Raw genomic sequence first — 19128 nt, forward strand, 5'->3', positions numbered from 1 at the left:
TCTCACAGAGAGCCAACAACAGGACAAGAGAACTCAACCTCAAGTTGCACCAAAGGAGGTTCAGGTTGGACATCAACTCCACTGAAAGGGGTGGTTCAGCATTGGAATGGATTGCCCAGGGAGGTGGTGGAGTCATCATCCCTGGAGGTGTTCAAGAAATGACTGTACATGGCACTTAGTATATAATCTAAACCTAATGATTCTACAATTCCATGATTCTACCCTTTCATGAAATCGTTGATGTGGACTTGGCAAGATATATGCAGACAATGCATAAACATACAAGCCATGCATCAGAGAATAGTCCTCCTCGTGAAATTTGCCATTGGTTGCAAATTACAATGAAAAGTGGAGAGAGAAATCTTACAGCACTCTCCAAGATATTTTTAGTCTGTTGAAACTTTAAATGTATAATTTCTATGAAGACTATGATTGAAATTTGGGACAGTATCTAAGAAAAATAATAAAGTAAAACTAGAAAATTAAGGCAATGGGAAGGGTGAAAGGGTAGATGAGAAAGAGTCTGAAAGGAGCACAAATGAGAGAATCTGAGGCTAGAAAAAGCTGTGAAAACACATGAGCAACACAGAAACCAGGACTCAGGACCAAAGGTACAAAGGGGCAGCTGAAAGATTAAATAAATCACAGAAATATGACTTCAGTAAGATTCTGTCATTCAAGACAGTGCCATGAGAATGCCTGAAGATAAAATATTAAGGAATGATAAGGAAATAATGATTTGCATTGAGAAAGAGTTGAGAAAAGATGAGGGGGCTAAAATTCTATATTTATTTAAGTGAAATAAATAAGTACATAAATATAAATGGTAGAAGTAGTCAGATATGAGAATGGTACAGGGACATAAATGCTTATTTAAGAAAATGAGTGGCAAATTAAATAAATAGCAAATAAAATTGTATACTATTAAAGGTCTTTAATCTTCATTTTTCCCACACCCTAATAACATGTTTAGCTGTGGTAGGAATTTACGTCAGAAAATGTCCTTGTTTTTGTTGAATATGTACTTATAAAAGTCACCCATCAAATTAAGTACCATTCTATTTTTAATATTTATTTACCATGTGGGAAAGATTGGATTTCTTTCATTAATATTAAAAACAAACAAACTCAACCAACCAACCAAACCCTAAGAAGCTTGCTGTGTCAGTTGTCTTGGCAGTCTAGGTTACATTGCAGAATTGCAAATTATATTGATTTAGTGCTATAGTCCATTAGATTGCTTCATAGGCTGCTATGAAGATCATAAAGTGGTCATCGAGTTATTAGGTCAGTATATCCCTCCCTAGCACAGATGCAAATCTGAAAGACTAGCTGCTGACTTCAATCCCTTTTTTCCCCTTTTGCACCATGTTTTTCCTCAGTTACTCATGCTTAATTGCCAAATTTAATAAATGCTACCACATTCATAGCAATTTCCTTGGGTTTTATGGTTTTTAAGCAGAGCTACCTGTACAAAGTGTAAAAGAAAAGGATTCCTAGTCATATCTGCTGCTTAGGAAGTGATAACAATAACTGGAAGTTCTAGGAAACTTGCAACACCTAAGGAAAGTCATACTTACTCCATACCTGAAATCCTCTTCCTGAGAATAGGTCAGTAAGATGATATTGATGATATGTCTGTGGAAGAGGAATGAATCATAGATGCTGAATTCCCAGACTGTATCACTAATAGGGAAAATGGGTTCAGACAGTCACAGAATCAGAGACATCCAGTTTCCACCTTCTCTGGGAGAGAAAGGATAAAAAAGAAATCAGTACTAAAAAAAATATTAGATCTACAAAAACATTTTTTATCTGGCCCATCTAAAGACTCCTCCAAAATATAGGATCAAAAATTCACATATCAGAATGAGGGTCTATGAGACACTGTTTCTTTACATAGTATCAGCTGTGCTATCGAACATTCACCATGTTATTTCCAGCTTCATTACAGCTCCTTTCTTGTTTGTTCCATCTCGAGTTAAGGCTCTAACTTTCCTCCTTTCCTTATTAGGCATCTCTGTTTATCTCCACCCACAAGTCGCCTCAACTATCATCATTCTAATGCTTATTATTATAATCATACTTATAGTGTAACTTCATTTTTTCTAAATATTTTTGATTTTTTTTTCAAGCAATAGTAGCCATTTCTGAATGGGTTAATTGTGCAGAAACTAAGACTGTCTATGCTACTTCTTTTCTGCTAGAATGTACATGAATGCTCTGAGAACTGAAGATATTTGAAAAAAATTTAATTGCCACTTAAGCTATCTTGTATCATCTACATGCATTTATATTAACAGAAATCTTGTGATCTCTATCAAGTATTTTTTAAATATATAAAATTCTTTACCAGCACATCACTAGTAATTGGCCTAACGCAGAACCAATATGAAAGAGAAATAGAAAGAAATCTCAGTGATGCATGACATTTTTTAGCAAGCCATTTAATTAAAGCTTTGAGCTATGCAGAGTATGAAATCTGTAGTTAAGGCTGATTAGTCTTCAGATTATAAGACCCTCTTATAATGTCAGAAAATAAGAAACAAATTTCACACAAGAGAGTGAAGAACAGCCTTCTGTTGTCAAATAGAAATGCAAAGATGTCTGAAAGCATAGCTGCAAGGCTGAGACATCGTTAGTTATGAGGAGGGTAAAATTAATGTAAATAATGTTTGCCCTTTCAAGCTTAACAATTAAAACTGGCAATGGTGTTAGTATTCTCATTAAATTTTGAATAAACAAAAATCACCTAAAATCCTGTAGAAACCTGATCAAAAATCAAATCAGAGCCAACAATACCACTAATGAAAACAGGATTTTAAGGAAAATTCTTCCAAATGGAAATTTTTTTAGAGATGATCTTGAGGAATTAAAAAATTAACCAAGAAAGAACTATAGTAGATGAATTTTCTCATGTTATAGACATTCATAAATATGGCTAAATCCCTGACATAATCTAAAAATAATTTTTCATTATTAGATTTGTTGTCCTGTAAATACCCTCTTTTTGTAACCTGCATACTCCTGTATCTTTAACTTAATGCATTATGCAGAAAAGATAACATTTATCTATTACTAGGCTAAATTTTTACTCAAAACAAAAACAAAAACAAAAAAAAAAATCCACCTTGAAAATCTTAAAACTAAGCTGGGAAATTAATGTCATGCCATCAGAGCATACATTAAATGAAGGTATTACACCTACATTAATAAGCCCAGTATGTTGAAAAGTGACAACTGTTTCAGTGACAAAGGAATGTTAATTTATTTATGAAAGTTTCAGGCCAGATCTGTCCTGGGATGCATTTTTTGAGTGTGTATATGGAAGCACAGATTTTCTTACCTGCCTTTATATTCACACAGTGGAAAATCTCCTAAAGTGTTCTGTGTTTCTTTTTTTTTATATTTTAATGGAGGTTTAAGTCTGTGTGATAAAATATGACCACGCTAGCAATCTATGTATAAATGGATTTAAATGGATAAGTATGGTGGAAGGCTGCTCAGAAACCCTTTCTTTGCACTAGCACATCACCTAGCATTGAGATATGCTGAGAACTTGAGTAATTTTGAGCAGTTCAGTGGACAGCAAATCAACTACCAGAGCAGGTTAAATCAAAACCAGTGTTTGTTATCTTCCTTAGTGCATTTAAAACCCAATCAACCAACCAAGCAGAAAAAATAGTGTTCCTAGGACACCAAAGTTTCTGTTCTGAGCTAGAGATATATTATCTCTTTTCTTGGTACAGTTTTCCTGTAGAAAAAGGAGAGGCAGCTCAGCTTTTGAATAATTCATAAAAGGATTTCCTTCCAGACCTCCAAATATTTCACTTACATGCATCAAACAATAGCATTTATAGGGAAATAGCTATTTTAAGCACTTCAAAGCCTCCTGTGGCCATTTCACAGAAGTTCACTGCAGGTATAGAATAAAGTGAGAGGAAATATTTCCTCCAAAATTTAAAAAGTAAAGTATTAATAAGAATTTTTGTGTCATATCATGATAAGCTTTCATTACAATTCTCTTGGACAGGTCTGTATTACTCACAAGTAAAACGTACTGACTGTATGACTTCTACAGACTAAGACAGAAATCATAGTTATATTCTGTACTGCAGCAATGCGTGCATTGTGTGGTATGCTGTAACATATTTCATGCTGTCTTAAAATTCTGATGCACTAACTAATTTAATCTACTTTGCTTTGACTGATATTTCCTGTCTGTAAAGGGGCTGGAGGTTAAGCTTGTGTTTCTCTGTATGTGCTGCTTATCAAACCATGTCTACCTATCCATCCATTTCCCATAGTATTCATGTCTGCTGATTATAATGACACTAGAAGAACACATAGGAAACTCAAAAATATAATCTCACATTTTAAAATAAAAATAGACTACTGGACAGAAACATGTCCATTATGGTGTTCTGTGGTGTGGAATATTGTTTTTAGTAAGTTTGAGTCCCCTGTGCCCAACCAGCTATGGTGCCTTACAGTTTCTTTGGTGCACTTCCTCAATGACAGAGCACAAGACAAGAGGGAAAAAAGTCGTTCACTGTGGACTACCACAACTTTTCCAATAGCAAGGTGTCTGGTTTAACCACTTCCTCAGCTTGTTCCCTCAGTTCCATGAGGGACTCTCATGGACTCTCTTTGCACCTATGGGTGCATCTCAGCAGGTACAATGGACTTGTGCAGCTTTGAGTTCTTTAGATAGTAAAGAACATGATCTTCTGCAACATGTGGTTTTCATCCTTCCAATCCATGCCTTTGCTTTCTGTGATTTGGGTAGTGTGGCTAGAGAACTTACTGGTGAAGACTGAGGCAAAAAAAGTCATTGAACACCTCAGCCTTGCCTATGTTCCAAGTCACCAGATCATATGTTTTCTTTCAAAAAGGGCCTATATTTTCCCCAGTTTTCCTTTTATCACCAGCTCAACTATAGAAGCTTATCCTTTTGTCCTTGACCTGGATGGCCAGGTTTAGTTCTATCAGGACTTTTGCTTTCCTAAACTGATCCTTGATGGCTCACAGTACGTCTCTGTATTCCTCCCAGGCTACCTGTCCTTCCTTCCACTGTAGACTTCCTTTAGTGTTTATGCTCCAGGAGCTCCTTGTTAATCCATGCAGGCCTCCCAGTCTTTTTGCCTTTCTTCCTCTTTGCTGGAATTCATCATTCCTGAGCTTGGAGAAGGTGATCCTTGAATAGTAACCAGATTCCTTGGACTCCTCTTCCTTGCAGGGCTTTAGTCCATTGTACTCTACCAAACAGACCCCAAAGAGGCAAAAGCCTTCTCTCCTGAAGTCCAGGGAGTGAGCTTGCTGTTCACCTTCCTCCCAGTCCTAAGAATCTTGAATGCCATCAATCCATGATCTGCTGCCCTTGAGCTCCACATTCCTCACTATCATGCCCTTGTGGGTGAGAACAAGGTCCAGCATAGCACCTTTCCTTGCTGGCTCCTCTGTCACTTGGAGAAGGAATTTATCCTCAGTTCATTTCAAGAAACTCCTGCATTTCTTATGCCCTGCTGTGTTGTCCCTCTAATACATATTTTAGTGTTTGGAGTCCCCTATGAGGATCGGGGCTTGTGAATGTGAAGTTGATTCTATCTCTCTATAGAGACTTTATCCACTTAATACGCCTGGTCAGGTGGCCCCTTGCAGATCCCCACCATAATGTCACCTGTCCATGTCCTCCAATTAACCCTGACTCATAAGCTCTTGGTCAGCTCCTTGTCTATCCTCAGGCAGCACTCCATGCACTCCAGCTGGTCATGGACAGAAATGGGAACACTGCCTTCTCATCTCCCTGCCTGTCCTGCCTAAAGAGTCTCTATCTTTCCAACCCAACACTCTGGTTATAAGAACCATTCCACGATGTCTCCATGATGCCAGTAAGATCACAGCCCTACAGGCATGTACACGTCTCTAACTTTTCTTGTTTTTTTCCCATGATACATGTTTGCGTAGAGGAATTTAAATTGAGCTCCCAGTGAAATGACTTATTGGATGAAGTGGCTGGAATTCTTTTGCTACTGCCCTTCAGGTGTTGTCTTCCTGACTTATGATCCCTTTCCAGGCTCAGAGTATCATTTTCTGGCAGTCACATCACACTGGTAGGAGTGGGATGGATAGAGACCACTTCACCAACTTGGTAAGTCCGTGGCTGAGGATGCTCTTCTCTGGCAGATGAACCGTGACCAGCCTGCTATAGACCAGTTCTCTCAAAGCAAGTCCTATGGTTAATTAGTCTACCTCCTGGCTGTGGCTTTTTTAACCATTTGTTAAAGGTTAACAAACAAATGGTTAATGATGAATTTGGCTGGCCTTTTCAAACCCGTTCCCTCTGACCAGGAGGATTGATGAAGACATTCAGCTTATATATGACACTAAAAACTTCAGAACACAAAAATGTTTCAGAGGAAGAGGGACATAAAGCAAGCACTCAAAAGAAATGTCATTTAGAAGGTGACTGAATTATGGCTCCACTGCAACTGCATGTAGCTACAGCTACAGTTTAAAAGGTCATGTGCCATTTTTCCCCACAAGTGAATGATTGTGCAAAATTCCTATTCAAAGTCAATGAACACACAACTTTAGAGTGTTGCTGCTGTACAAAGCAGGAATTGATAGCAGCATCTCAGTTTCATGGGCTGGGAATGGATTCATGAACATTGTGACTAAAACTGCTTATTAATATATGGATTGCTAAATAAAAATACCAAAGAGAATAATTCTTCAGTTGCTTTGTGTGGTACAAGGCATTCCTGTGAAGGATATTTACTTTATGTTTATGGAGCTGTGTTTGGCATTTGGGTTTGCCCTTTTCTGGAAAACTAACATCAAAAATGAGGTGTATAATCACATCTGTGGTTTCTATTGGAGACCCAGTGTCTTTTTCATGGACAGCTTCTTGGGTTAGATGAAAACAAAGGATATAGACAATATCAGAGATTCTATGACTCAGATTAGTATTCAAACTTATTTGCATTAACACTAAACTGAAAGTATAAGTATTCTGTAAGAAAGAGTGTGTTTCTAATCTTCTGATCGAATATACCTTTTCAACAGATGACAATGTAATCTCAAATTACAAATGAAATTTCAAAAGAAATAGTGCTCCATCAGGTCATTACAGGTTCCTATGTAATAAGTACCTTGTGGGTTACATCTGAGGAAAGAGATGTTAATCTCTTTAGAGCTGCCAGACACAACTTCAATGCTTTATAACTTTCAGGAAACTATTTATTTCAGATGATCTAGAACTGCATTTGTTAATTTTCTACATGTTTTTTATTTCCTCTATAATAATATTTTTAATAAAATGATCTTTCAAATTAAGACTTATAAAATGAAATAAAGTTATTTCAGGCAAAAGCATTTAAAATCATTTATCTGTCTATTCATAAAACCCAATTTCTCAAGAAAATATAATCTTGATGTATAAGCATTTAAATCATTTGAACAAAATGGGCATTTGTGTAAAAGAGTTTTCTGTTACTTTTATAAATTAATTTAAAAGAAGATAGAGTCAAAGAAGGCAATACAAACACAAGAAAATAACAGTAATATATTTTCAAATACTTCATCCATAACTAAATCATTCCAAACACTGATACTTTGCAAATGAAAAATTGTTTCAATGGCTTCAGGATTTTGTAAATAAAGTTGACAATGTTTTATGTAAATTATCTAAACAAAGATGGAAGAAACAGTAAGAAAAATGCAGAACATCCTTACTCCTGAAATAGGTCTCTTAATGTTTTGCTTTTATTTATAATTATGTGACTTTCTGTTGAATTCATCTAAAAATTTCAAAAAAGACCTTAGAAAAAACCTCATCTTTATAATGCAAGGGTCTGTTAAAAAAACCCTTTTATGTTACCTCAATATTTTCACTGCAAACAAAAGAAAGAAATGTGGCGAATATGTCCCAAGTATCTATAATGTACAGAAAAAAAAAGACTAAAAGAATTTAAGAAAGTGCTGAATACTACACCTGAACAAAAAACAAAAAACAAAAATTAAAAAATTTAATAACCTAAACATTTTTCTGTATGCTTCAACACAAGTGTCAGCAAGTTCCAGTAAATTACATTACAGATTGCAAGTGGACTGCCTTACTCTTTCCTCCCATTCCAATGGGGCAGCGTTATTCCCTCCACCATACTGAATGAGGCATCATCAGTACTCACAGATGTTTTCTTCTCCTTTTCTTAGGATGACTAGTGATGGAGATGTGACTGCCCCTTCACCAGGCATTTTTAGTGTTTCACTAATATTTTTGTCCTAATATTTTACTTGGCTTCTTTTTGTTGCGAGAGAAGTCCGTTATTTCATGTTTTTAAGAATGGCAGATGGGCAAGATAGACCTTTCTCTTCCCTTTTGTATCAACTTCTAACATGCTTGGAAACAGGGTTTTTTTCCCCCCTGTAGCCCTTTTTTTCTTGTAACAAACTTAATTCTTCTTTACGTACTCTCAAGCACTGATACTTTTTAGTCACACTTTAGAGGTCATTGGAAGTTTTCCAAGGAATGTTCAAACCTCTTCTTTCTCAATGGGCAGTATTCCCCAGTATTTTAGTAGTGTTTTCAGGAAAGACTTACCAATCCAGAGCCGGCCAAAAAACAATGTACTCAACAGCAAATGCTGCTCTTCTGTGTATGGCCCCCATGCACAGTCAGGTAAGGATGAGAGATCTGCAAAGGGGAGACTTTCTAGGCTTTTCTGAAGGGAGACAGTGTCTGTGGAAGTGCTTTACATAAATCTCTTTTTCACAGGAGCTTTATTTCAAATTTCTTTTAACTTATCTTTTTATTTATATTTTTAATGATGCAATCTCTGTGCCTCTTTCAATATAGCTGCAATTTATTCACCTCCTTCTGACATCCTAATTTTCTGATGTTTTTTTCAAATAACTATTGCTCAACCTTTTCCTCCTGTTTCTGTATATGTGCTATTAATTATTCCTGTGTGAAGTACTTTGTACATTCATCCAGTTTTTCGGGCCATTTCCCAAACTATCCAGACGGCTTTGAATTCTAATCTTCTCCACACCTGCAGCTTTCTCCAGGTTTGTTTCAACTTCAAATTTAGTAAGCATATTTTATATTTCATTTATATTTTAACCTGGCCATTAATACTAATGAAGAATAATACATGTGCAGAGCATGAATTTGACACAGCCTTCTCTTTCAACAATGATGCTTATTATATCTCTGGAAGTGACATTTTCCAACAAGTGCTGCCTCCATACTGTAAAGCCAACCAATAGAAAATGTCCATTCTTTAAGAGCATCCTCTGAGACACTTTCAGGAGCACTTTTTAAGGTCAAGATTTGACAGCTTTATGATGGTGTAAACAACAGAAAAGGAGATCCTACAAGAAAACCTGATGAACATGTCTCTGAATTCCATTAAACCATTGCTTTGGAGACTTATCTTGGCATAAGGGCAACAGATGCCAACAATAATGATTTTACATACTGATGATTTTACTTACAGATGCTAACAATAATGATTTTACACAAGGTTCATTTCTGTCACCTAACTAAATTGTGAGGCCTTTAAAATATATTCAAATAAGGGGAAAATATGTTTCCTTGAAAACGTGGTTGAACAAAAGCCCGAAAAGAGGTATGATCCTGGATTTGTCTGGTACTCATATGACATCACTTCAGTAACACAAATTTTATTCCAGTTTAGTCATGTGAAATGTTACAATAGCTCCCTGTGTACGTGAAAAAAAAATAAATAAAAGACCTGTTTATGCCCCAAGTCTAAATATTGACAGTACATTTAATTATTCAAATATTCATTGTCACCCTAAATTAAGAAACAACCTAATCTGTTGAAAGAAAATCATTATAAAAAATATCATATATTGCCTTTTATTCATATGAAACACAGCCCATTTTAAGACATGATAGAATAAAAAAATTGAATGACTTGCAACATTCTAAATATTAATAGATTATTTTAAATTTGTCAAATAAATTTACTGTTTACTTTGAAATTATTGGAAAACTTCAGAGAAAAAGAAGTGCCAGGGTCTAAAAAATTCTGTGCTTTTATTCTTTATGTTTTGTGTTGGTTTCAGAATAGCTTCATCTTATGCCATGAGCTCTTTCGGTCGCAAAGGAAGGAACAGATAATTTCATAATTAATTACAAGCTCCCATCTAAAGACTCAAGACCTATTGAATTTGTCAGTGCAGAAACACTTAAGAAAGTTAATCTGAAGTAACTTTTAAAGTGGAGTAATTAAATGAATTAAAGCCACATATTGATCCTTTTATTCAGATTTTCAATGCCTTTAATTCCATGTAGTCTACTTCAGACTTCAAAGTGAATTAAGCTTAATTAAATTAAGGACATTTTAATTCTGAATATGTGTCTACACTGGGGCTAATGCATTTTAACACATTTAGCTTTTAACATGCATGGGACTGCAGAAACTGTAAAAAAACCCATACAGTGAATTACTTATTTAATAACAGCTGCCTGTGCTCACATACTTTCTCCAGAGATGGTTCAATGTAAGATATTCTTGTCTTGCAATGAGATGGGACATGCTGGTCATTTATTCATATCTTACTTTGACATGTTGGATATGTCCCTTTTATTTTCACACTCAATTGATTTGGATAAGCTTTCTTAAGCATGCAAGGCAAATACTTTTTTGATGCAATTAAGGCTGAAAGAGTCCAATGAGGAACTGATTTCCAAACACAAAAAATGTTATTTTGGATTTTTTTCTTTGTGTGTGTGTATGAGTTGTTATTCTGTCTCACACAAACAGTTCATTTTTCTAAAGACCTTAGAAAGACAGTTTTGCTGGAAAATTGTTCACCACCCCTGACCATGGTAATGACAATGCTTGCTCTCTTTTGTGAGAATGAAAAGCATCTCAGAAATGCATTACTGAAATGACCTTACTGGACTTGTTTTGGGGAGAAATTGCTCTGTTAGGCAAGAAAGATGAAATCTGAGTGTTCTTAAGTGTTTCCACTTACGTCATGATTCAGGAATTGTAGTCCCCAATTTAGCATTCACTCTGAAACATTCAAAACCAGGCACCATTTGCTCATTCTCCCGCCCGCCTCCCCCAGTGGTGGACTGGAAGGGAGGATGGGACTCACAAAAGGGAAATATCATGGGTTGAGATAACAACAATTTACTGGAAACAGCAATGAATTAAGAAAGTTAACAGTAACCAACCACACTAATGACACAGTGTACAAGAAAAGAGGTGAATGATTCACATATGATAGCTCCCCTGCCCAGAAATTCCCTGACTGTTCTCTCCTCTATGGAAGTTCTCCAACTGTTCCCTCTGCCACAGTACTCGACCCAGAAGGGAATTCAATATTTCCCTGTTCCCCAAAAATTATGCAAGGTGGAATAAAATACCTTCTGGGTCCTGGTCATTCCCCTTACTGGATACAGCAAACATTAACCCTGTCCTGGCTTTAAACAAGATGACTCATCAGAGAAAACAACAAACTATGAGTTGCTAATATTTTTATACATCGTTTAGAAGGGGATTCAGCAAATGATGTAAGAGAATTTAGCATGAAGAAGAAGAAGAAGAAAAAGAAGAAGAAGAAAAAGAAGAGGAAGAAGAAGGAGAAGAAGAAGAAGAAGAAGAAGAAGGAGGAGAAGAAGAAGAAGAAGAAGAAGAAGAAGAAGAAGAAGAAGAAGAAGGATGTACTTTTTTATCATGTTTTTACTCTGTACTGTAAATGTTGCTTTCTATATCTGACATGTAAAAAGCGCATTTCTAAACTTGATAAAATAAGTTACTCTGCAGTTGAGATATAACTTTCACTAAAATGGAAGAAAAATATGTCAAATTTTGATTTGCATACAATGCATTAACTTATAGACTTGTTTCAGAAATATAAACGTAGCCTCAGAACCAGGCAAGAGAAATTGGGGAGGAAAAAATGTCAAGAACTATTATAAACAAGTATCTGTTGTCATTCAGGTTTTCATATATTCATATGTAATTTCCATTAGCAGTTGTCTGAAGCAAGTACTTTATGAAATTTACAAAGCAGAAATTGTTTAATTGCCAGTGCTATTGAACAAAAACTGACAGGAGAGGTATCCTATTATAATAAGTACATTCTCTCAGCTACAAGATGACCTTTGTAAATCTATTTATTAGATGCGCATGACTAAGAGTAGGCTTAAAGCATGAATGTATTTGTGACCTTAATCCACTAGTTAATGCAGCTTCTCTACTGCTTGTTCCTTTCGTGCAAGTCCCTCAAGAATGTAGAAAAGCTTTTTCAAATAAATATGTTAAACTAAAAATTGTCATTTTATTTCAAAAGCTATTATTAAATTTTCTTTTTTTCTGTATAATTATGCTTTTCTGCTGTCCATCACCTCCACGTATGGATTGTTTGGCCTCATAGTGACTGAGTATTTTAAGAGCTGTCATGTGCAGTACTGCAATGATTTTCCTGTGAATAGAATTCTTCAGACAGCTGATTTGGTCAGTCAACTTTAGATCTTTGAATAGAAGCTGTCATTTGCTGTGTCCGGATGGTAGTCATAAAATGTGTTTTAATGTGACAAAAGCAGACCTTTGCATTTCAGACAAAAATTTTTGTGTAGAGGCAAGAAGTTTATTACTATAAATATTTTCTCTAGATAGTTATTTGATTTTCAAAAAACTAAGGATGTAATTTGGGATTTTTAATTTAAAAACTGCTATCTTGTAAACTAAGAATAAAATTAGGAAAGGAGTAATATTTCTCTTTCCATACTTTGAAGGCATAATGAATTATTGAAATATAATATTCAAAATACAGGTAAGTTCATGTTTTAATCCCTTTTCTTTCCTTGATATTACAGGAAATTTTTTGGAAACCAAAAGTTATACTTAAGATAAAGGAGATAATGCAACAGGTAATGTCTTGGCTAACATACTACATGAAGAATTTCTAGAATTCAAAGCAAGAGTAGAGGTATCTCAGATTCAAACCCCAATAGTTCCTTACAATCATAGTTTTTGATTGAGACTTCAAGCAAGTACAGCCATAAAATATCCCAGAACACAAAGCAGCAGGGAGCTGGTATGGTTTTGTCCAAATTCTTGTGCTGTGAGTCAATGTCATGTCTGAATGAATTCTTAGTCAAAAGGATTTGAAAATTACATTATAACTAATTTGTATTGCTGTTTTTACCTAGAGATTATTGCCTTTTTTGTTGGTTATTTTTTGGCCCTACATAGAAGATGGCTTATGTTTACATGAAAGAAAGAAAACAAAACCACAGAGAGTAATAGAAAGGTGTGGGAATTTGTTTTCATTCATAAAAATTCAACATTGAAAGGCAATAGAGAGACATAGTCCAAAGGAACAGAAAAATGTATAAGGTGAATTTTATCTTACATTGGCGATTCAATAGGCAAGACAAGAAAGAGAGTTCAGTGCTGTTCTATTGCAATTCTATTGCATACAGAGAGAGGAGGAATATAAAGTTTTCTCAAAGTGAACAAAAGACTACTCAAGGCAAGAAAGAGACAAGGAATTGTTTTCCTCTGTCATTATTATTAAAACCTTTACTAATAAAATATAAATATTGACACAAGAAAGCTGTAAACACTCTAAAGATTCAAGTGAGAAAGTGGATTTCTAAATGTAATCTCTGGAAAGAGAAAAAAACCAAACAAACCTCTTCAATACTGGAATTTATTTGGACAAGAGTAGTAAAATTAGAGAAAATGAACTCCAGCTCAGCCAGGCCCAATGCACTGATGTATTCTACATTTAAGAGTAGCAGGAGTTCCCCTCCTCCAGCTTTGGTGCTACAATTATTGGTATCTGTCCTGAATTGCCAGAGCATACCAATGAAAGCAACCACATGAGAATAAAGTCCAAACTAATGACTAGCACCCAATATCCAGTCTACTGTCTTCTTTCACTGTCATTCATGTCAGTGACATGGTTAAATTTCATACTAAAGCAAGTAATTCTACTACATGAATCACATTAACACATTTTTGCTTTCTCTAAACTGTAATAATCTTGCTTTTTAACTATCCCATAAGTAATTCCACTTTATCTTGTTTCTGTGAAAAAATCTTTAAGTGAAAGTAGAAAAAGAAAACAAAGACTATCTTTCCGTGTAAAAGAAAGTGCTATCAAAAATCTGTGGGGACATTAATCTTCAATTATTTAATATTGCATTTACCTTAACAAGTACTGTGGACAACTTCAAGTTTGTAATCTATATTTAATTTGAAAACTACTTGGGACATAATCAAAACTTTACCTGCTTTTTTGCTACCAATCTACTTTGGTAAATGTTTCTAGAAAAAGTATAAATGTAAATTATATCCTACTGCACCACATTCACTTCTCATTTCTTAAAAAAGTTATTTTCTAAACAATATAAAAACTTTTGGAAGGTTTTATTTTCTCTGTAACTGCTCAAAATTACTTTGGATGAGGCTTACAAAGTCTGCAGATGTATTCTATGTGCACTAAACATTAATTCAAAGACTCATTTGCTGATTACATTCCATTCCTTTAAAAAAATCTACAAACCTGAATAAATGAAAACCCTACCATTTTTATTAACACTTGCAAACACAAGTGAACACATGAAATGATTTAATGTTAATATATAATAAAGTCTGTTAATCCTTGTCAGGTTTCCTTTATATTTTTCCTTAATCCTGCAAATTCTCCCCTTGTCAATTTTCCTCTTTTTGGGAAGATTATTGAAAAGCAGACCGCCTAATCTGTTCTGAATGCCAGATGTAAGAATGACAATGCTTTCCATGGTGAGAGATTAAACTTGAAAACACTCCCTCAGCAACTACATGACACCTTGTGGGAATACAGGCTTAAGAAATAACACTATTGACCAGAATTGTTATAGCGCCTGGGGAGAGACCATGACCACAAAGAGTTTAGAAAGCGATTTTCACTAACTCTCATCAGTTGCCCAGTAGTGCTGATTTTTAAATTCACAGTCCAGTTCACAGACTCTAATAGAAACATCCAAGAAAAGGAACTGCTGGATATCTGATATATAAGGACTTTTTCAAACTCTAACATCTTCAGATATCTGGATAATTATTGAATAGGTAGCACACAACTTGCAAGATAGCTTTAATGTTTTATCTGTGGAAAATGTATTTGCAGCAGAAGAAAATGTTTTTCACTGTTGAAAATGAATATAGGCATCACAGAGGTTAAATTACAGTAACACAATGTTTCAAAAGAGAATTTAACTATGAAATATGCCAGGGTTTGGAAAAGAGGGCTATAGCATCTTAGCAAAGTGCAAGTAGCCATACATGCTTGTTTATTTGAAGCTGAGTTAAACAGTTGCATTCATATTTTCTCCAAACGTGAAAGTGTCATAAATTGTACACAAATCTCGTCTGTGAGAATAAGCAAATTAGCTTTTATTATATCTTCCAATCACCTTCTCAGTCTATAATCAATATATTACCTTTATTTATTTAAGGCAAGCTTAATATCTGAGGAGTTCCATTTCCTTAATTTTTGCAAAAAAAACCCCAAAAAACATCTTTTTCATGTATGATCCACTACAGTTCTGACAGGATTACAAATCTCCGTGCCATGCACTGTTGTCAAACTGCCACAGTCCACGTGCCATTAATTCACACAAGGTAGTCAAGAGTCTTTCCAAAGATTTCCATGAATAGCAGATGAATTCTGGTCCAGGGAATTCTGTCTGACTGCTCCTGAACAAGAGATCTCATGGGAGAAACAAGTGCTTCTCCCAGAAGAGAGACACAGTGCTTAAGCAGAGATCCCACTGCATCAGAGGAGAGTATACAGGGGCTTCCAGGAGCACTGGAGTTTTTAGACCTCGGAATAAACAGAGGAGTATAAGAATCATAGCTGAAATTTTGCAGAGCAAGGAAGCTGTTATATCTACCTTATTTTAAACCATCTTTCTGAAACTGAGCAATGAATATCTTTGGTGCTTTGTTAGAATCCTGTGTTAATGTTGCATGCTAGCATAGAGCACCTAAAAATTATGTCTTGGATAGTGTGAAGGATTGTTACTATTTTTCAAATTGAATCTAATAGTATTACCTTCATTCTTTCTGCTTTCAATAGCATTTATTGGCAAATACATGTGTCTGATTCTGAAGCGCAGTCTATATCACACTGATGAGCTCAGCATGGTGTTGAGACTGTGTCATTTTCCACTTTGGTTTGGCAACAAACCAAATTATCTCCTTGAAAATAACCATGCAGCAAAGCTTTTTTATCCCAGATTTTCTTTCAAAAGTGACAATAATAAAAAATCTCCACAGTACTACCAGGAGCTACACTGGTTCCAGAGAAATTAAAGCAAACATAGAGATATTGCAAAGTTAATAATAAACACACACACACACCCCCCTCCCAAACCTCAGTTAGGAAGGGTTTTGTTAAGTACTGTTTAAGCTTTCTCACAGAATTACTTGCAATGTCTCTGATTTACCACTGCATTCAAGACACTACAGAACGTTTAAGGGTCTTGTCCTTATCACATGCATGAAAATATACAGGAGGAAATTATCATGAATGATCACTACTGATAACTAAAGAATTTAATTTTCTTCACTCAAACAGTTTTCATTTAGTAATTGTTTGGGTTTTATAAGAGGTTTTTCAATACTTTTCTAACAGATCTCAAAATCATAGTAACTTCCAGCCTCATGGAACCCACCTTCCCTACCAAAAGAAGACATACTCCAGAACATTTCACAGCCCTATCACATGCTCAGTATGAGAGCTCCAAGTCTCAAATATTTAGACATCCAACTCTGAATATTTGAGACTTATCAAGAGATAATAAATAATAATAAATAACAATAATAATAAATAATGAATAATCATGAAAAAGTAAATACAAAATGGCTCAAGGTGACAAACAAAGCTCCTGGTTGACTGAAATTAATTTAATTGAAAGCTTTTTTTACAAACTCTAATGGAAGTAAAAAAGTTTCTGCCTGAAAATCTGAAGAAAGAAAATCATAGGAAGTTTAATGATGCAGGATCTTATTGAAATTCATGAAAGTAAAAAGAGTTCAATTTGTTGTTGAAAAAGAGAAAGTTACTATTTTGGTTTTCTGTTTTGGTCAATAATTTTCCACTTTGAGATGTATTGCTTCTACACAAATATATTGTTATTGCATAACATAAGAATTATATATCTAAATATTACATCACAAAATGAAGAATATAAGGAAAGATTACTATATACATGCATAATGCATTGCAAAATAAATAATAATCATGCTAACATAGCTGCAAATTCAAATGATGCTGATCTGCCAATTTGATATGCTAGTCATGTCTCTCTACAATCCCTATAAGTATTAGAAACCTGTAGCCATTTTTGCTAAAACTATACTATTTTAAATACAAAAGTTAAGTCTTAAGTGAAAACTTCAGCTTATTTTACATGAGCTCAATTCAATTTTTTCTCCATTTTAAGTTCCTAAAAATTGCTTAACCCCCAATCCCTAAGGCAAAAATTAAATTGGCCAGTTTGAGAAATTGTTTAAATATTTAATTTAAATTTAAATGATGAGATGATCCGAATACTAGTGACAATTTAAATGAAAAGAAATATCTAAGTTCTGTTCAAAAAAGTTACATAAATGAAGATAAGCTTTCATAGCCTGTGAGTCCCTGTGGTCTAAAAACTGACTAAAGCACAATTTCCCAAATCTGAGAAAATGTAAATATACCAAGATGCAAAGTGTTGGAAAAAAGCTAAGTTGTACTAAAGCACAATGGATTGCAAACTAGAACAGGAGGTATGTGTTGGAATGTTGTTTCTTATATCACTGAGTATCAGTCTCCCTGATCCTGTTGCTGTGCATTCCAGCACTGCCTGAGCCACCTCAGTACTCAGAAAGGAAGGTACTGACTGTCCATACATTTGTTCAGTGTTCCTTACTTACCACAATATCTTCTTAAATGTGATCTATGTTTGGGAGCACAGACAGGCTGCAACAAGGTCTCATAATCAGCAAACTGTTTATGCGGACTTCGATTAATAGAAATTTGTTTACAAAATAAAAGGAAAAAAAAAGCTCTGGGGACTGAATAATCTAACTGTAAGTTAACACATATTTCCACACATCAGATTTCCTTATCTCTTTTCCCTTTTGCAGACATATGTACAACTACAGTTGCCTTCAGTCAGGTTAAGTTTGCCTCAGGACAGTATAATTGATTATTTAACTAAGGATAGATTCTATAACATATATTTTATCTGATTTGAGCCTTATGCAGTTAATCCATTTCTCACTGCCCTGACATTAAAAATGAGAAAGTTTACATATATTTTGCATTCATTTTAAGACATAAGCTTTGACTGAAATAGTACACCTTTTGTATCAGTGTCTCAGGAGTGGAACCAAATGCACGTCTTGCTTTCTATTTTCCTCCAGAAACATGGACTGAGGAACAGTACACCCCAAGTTCTGACAAAATCAATCAGCAGACCAGAGTCTTAAAATGTTAAAACTACTGTAATTTTTACATGTCAAGGATTTTATGCACTGGCAGCTGGACACTAAACTGTAAAATCAATTTAGATTTCAGAGTCTGGTTTTGGTGATATTCATATTTTGTGGGGTTTTTTTCAGTAGCCAGACATACTTCAGATGAATTTGTACTGCAATTTACCTTATCCCAGGGTAAAGCTGATAAAGTTGGAAATTCTCTGAAGAAGAAGAACACAAAAATCAGTCCTCATTATAGTGTCCATAACGAGGGTTTGAGAATTCAACAATAGTTGAAGCTATTCAGAGCTAAAAAATATATGTTATATGGGGGTGTCTAGAAAGCAGATCCACACCTGCGGTCTGTACCATCCCATATCAATTAATGCAACACAAGTTTTTTCATGTCAGAGGGAAGTATCACTCCCATAGCCATCTGGACCACAATCCCAGGTAATTTCAGGCAGATACAACCTCTATGGATGTGGGTTTGTTTTTTTTTTTTCATCTCTTTCCAAGATTTTATGTGCTATGGTGCATAACTAACACATCTTTCTGAAATACACTGCCAAATATCAAGGTTGAATACAACTTAAAAAGTCTCCAAGTGGAGAAGGGTTTTCCT

The sequence above is a fragment of the Passer montanus genome, unplaced genomic scaffold (genome assembly GCF_014805655.1).
Source record: "Passer montanus isolate IOZ18808 unplaced genomic scaffold, ASM1480565v1 scaffold31, whole genome shotgun sequence".
NCBI classification, from domain to species: Eukaryota; Metazoa; Chordata; class Aves; order Passeriformes; family Passeridae; genus Passer; species Passer montanus.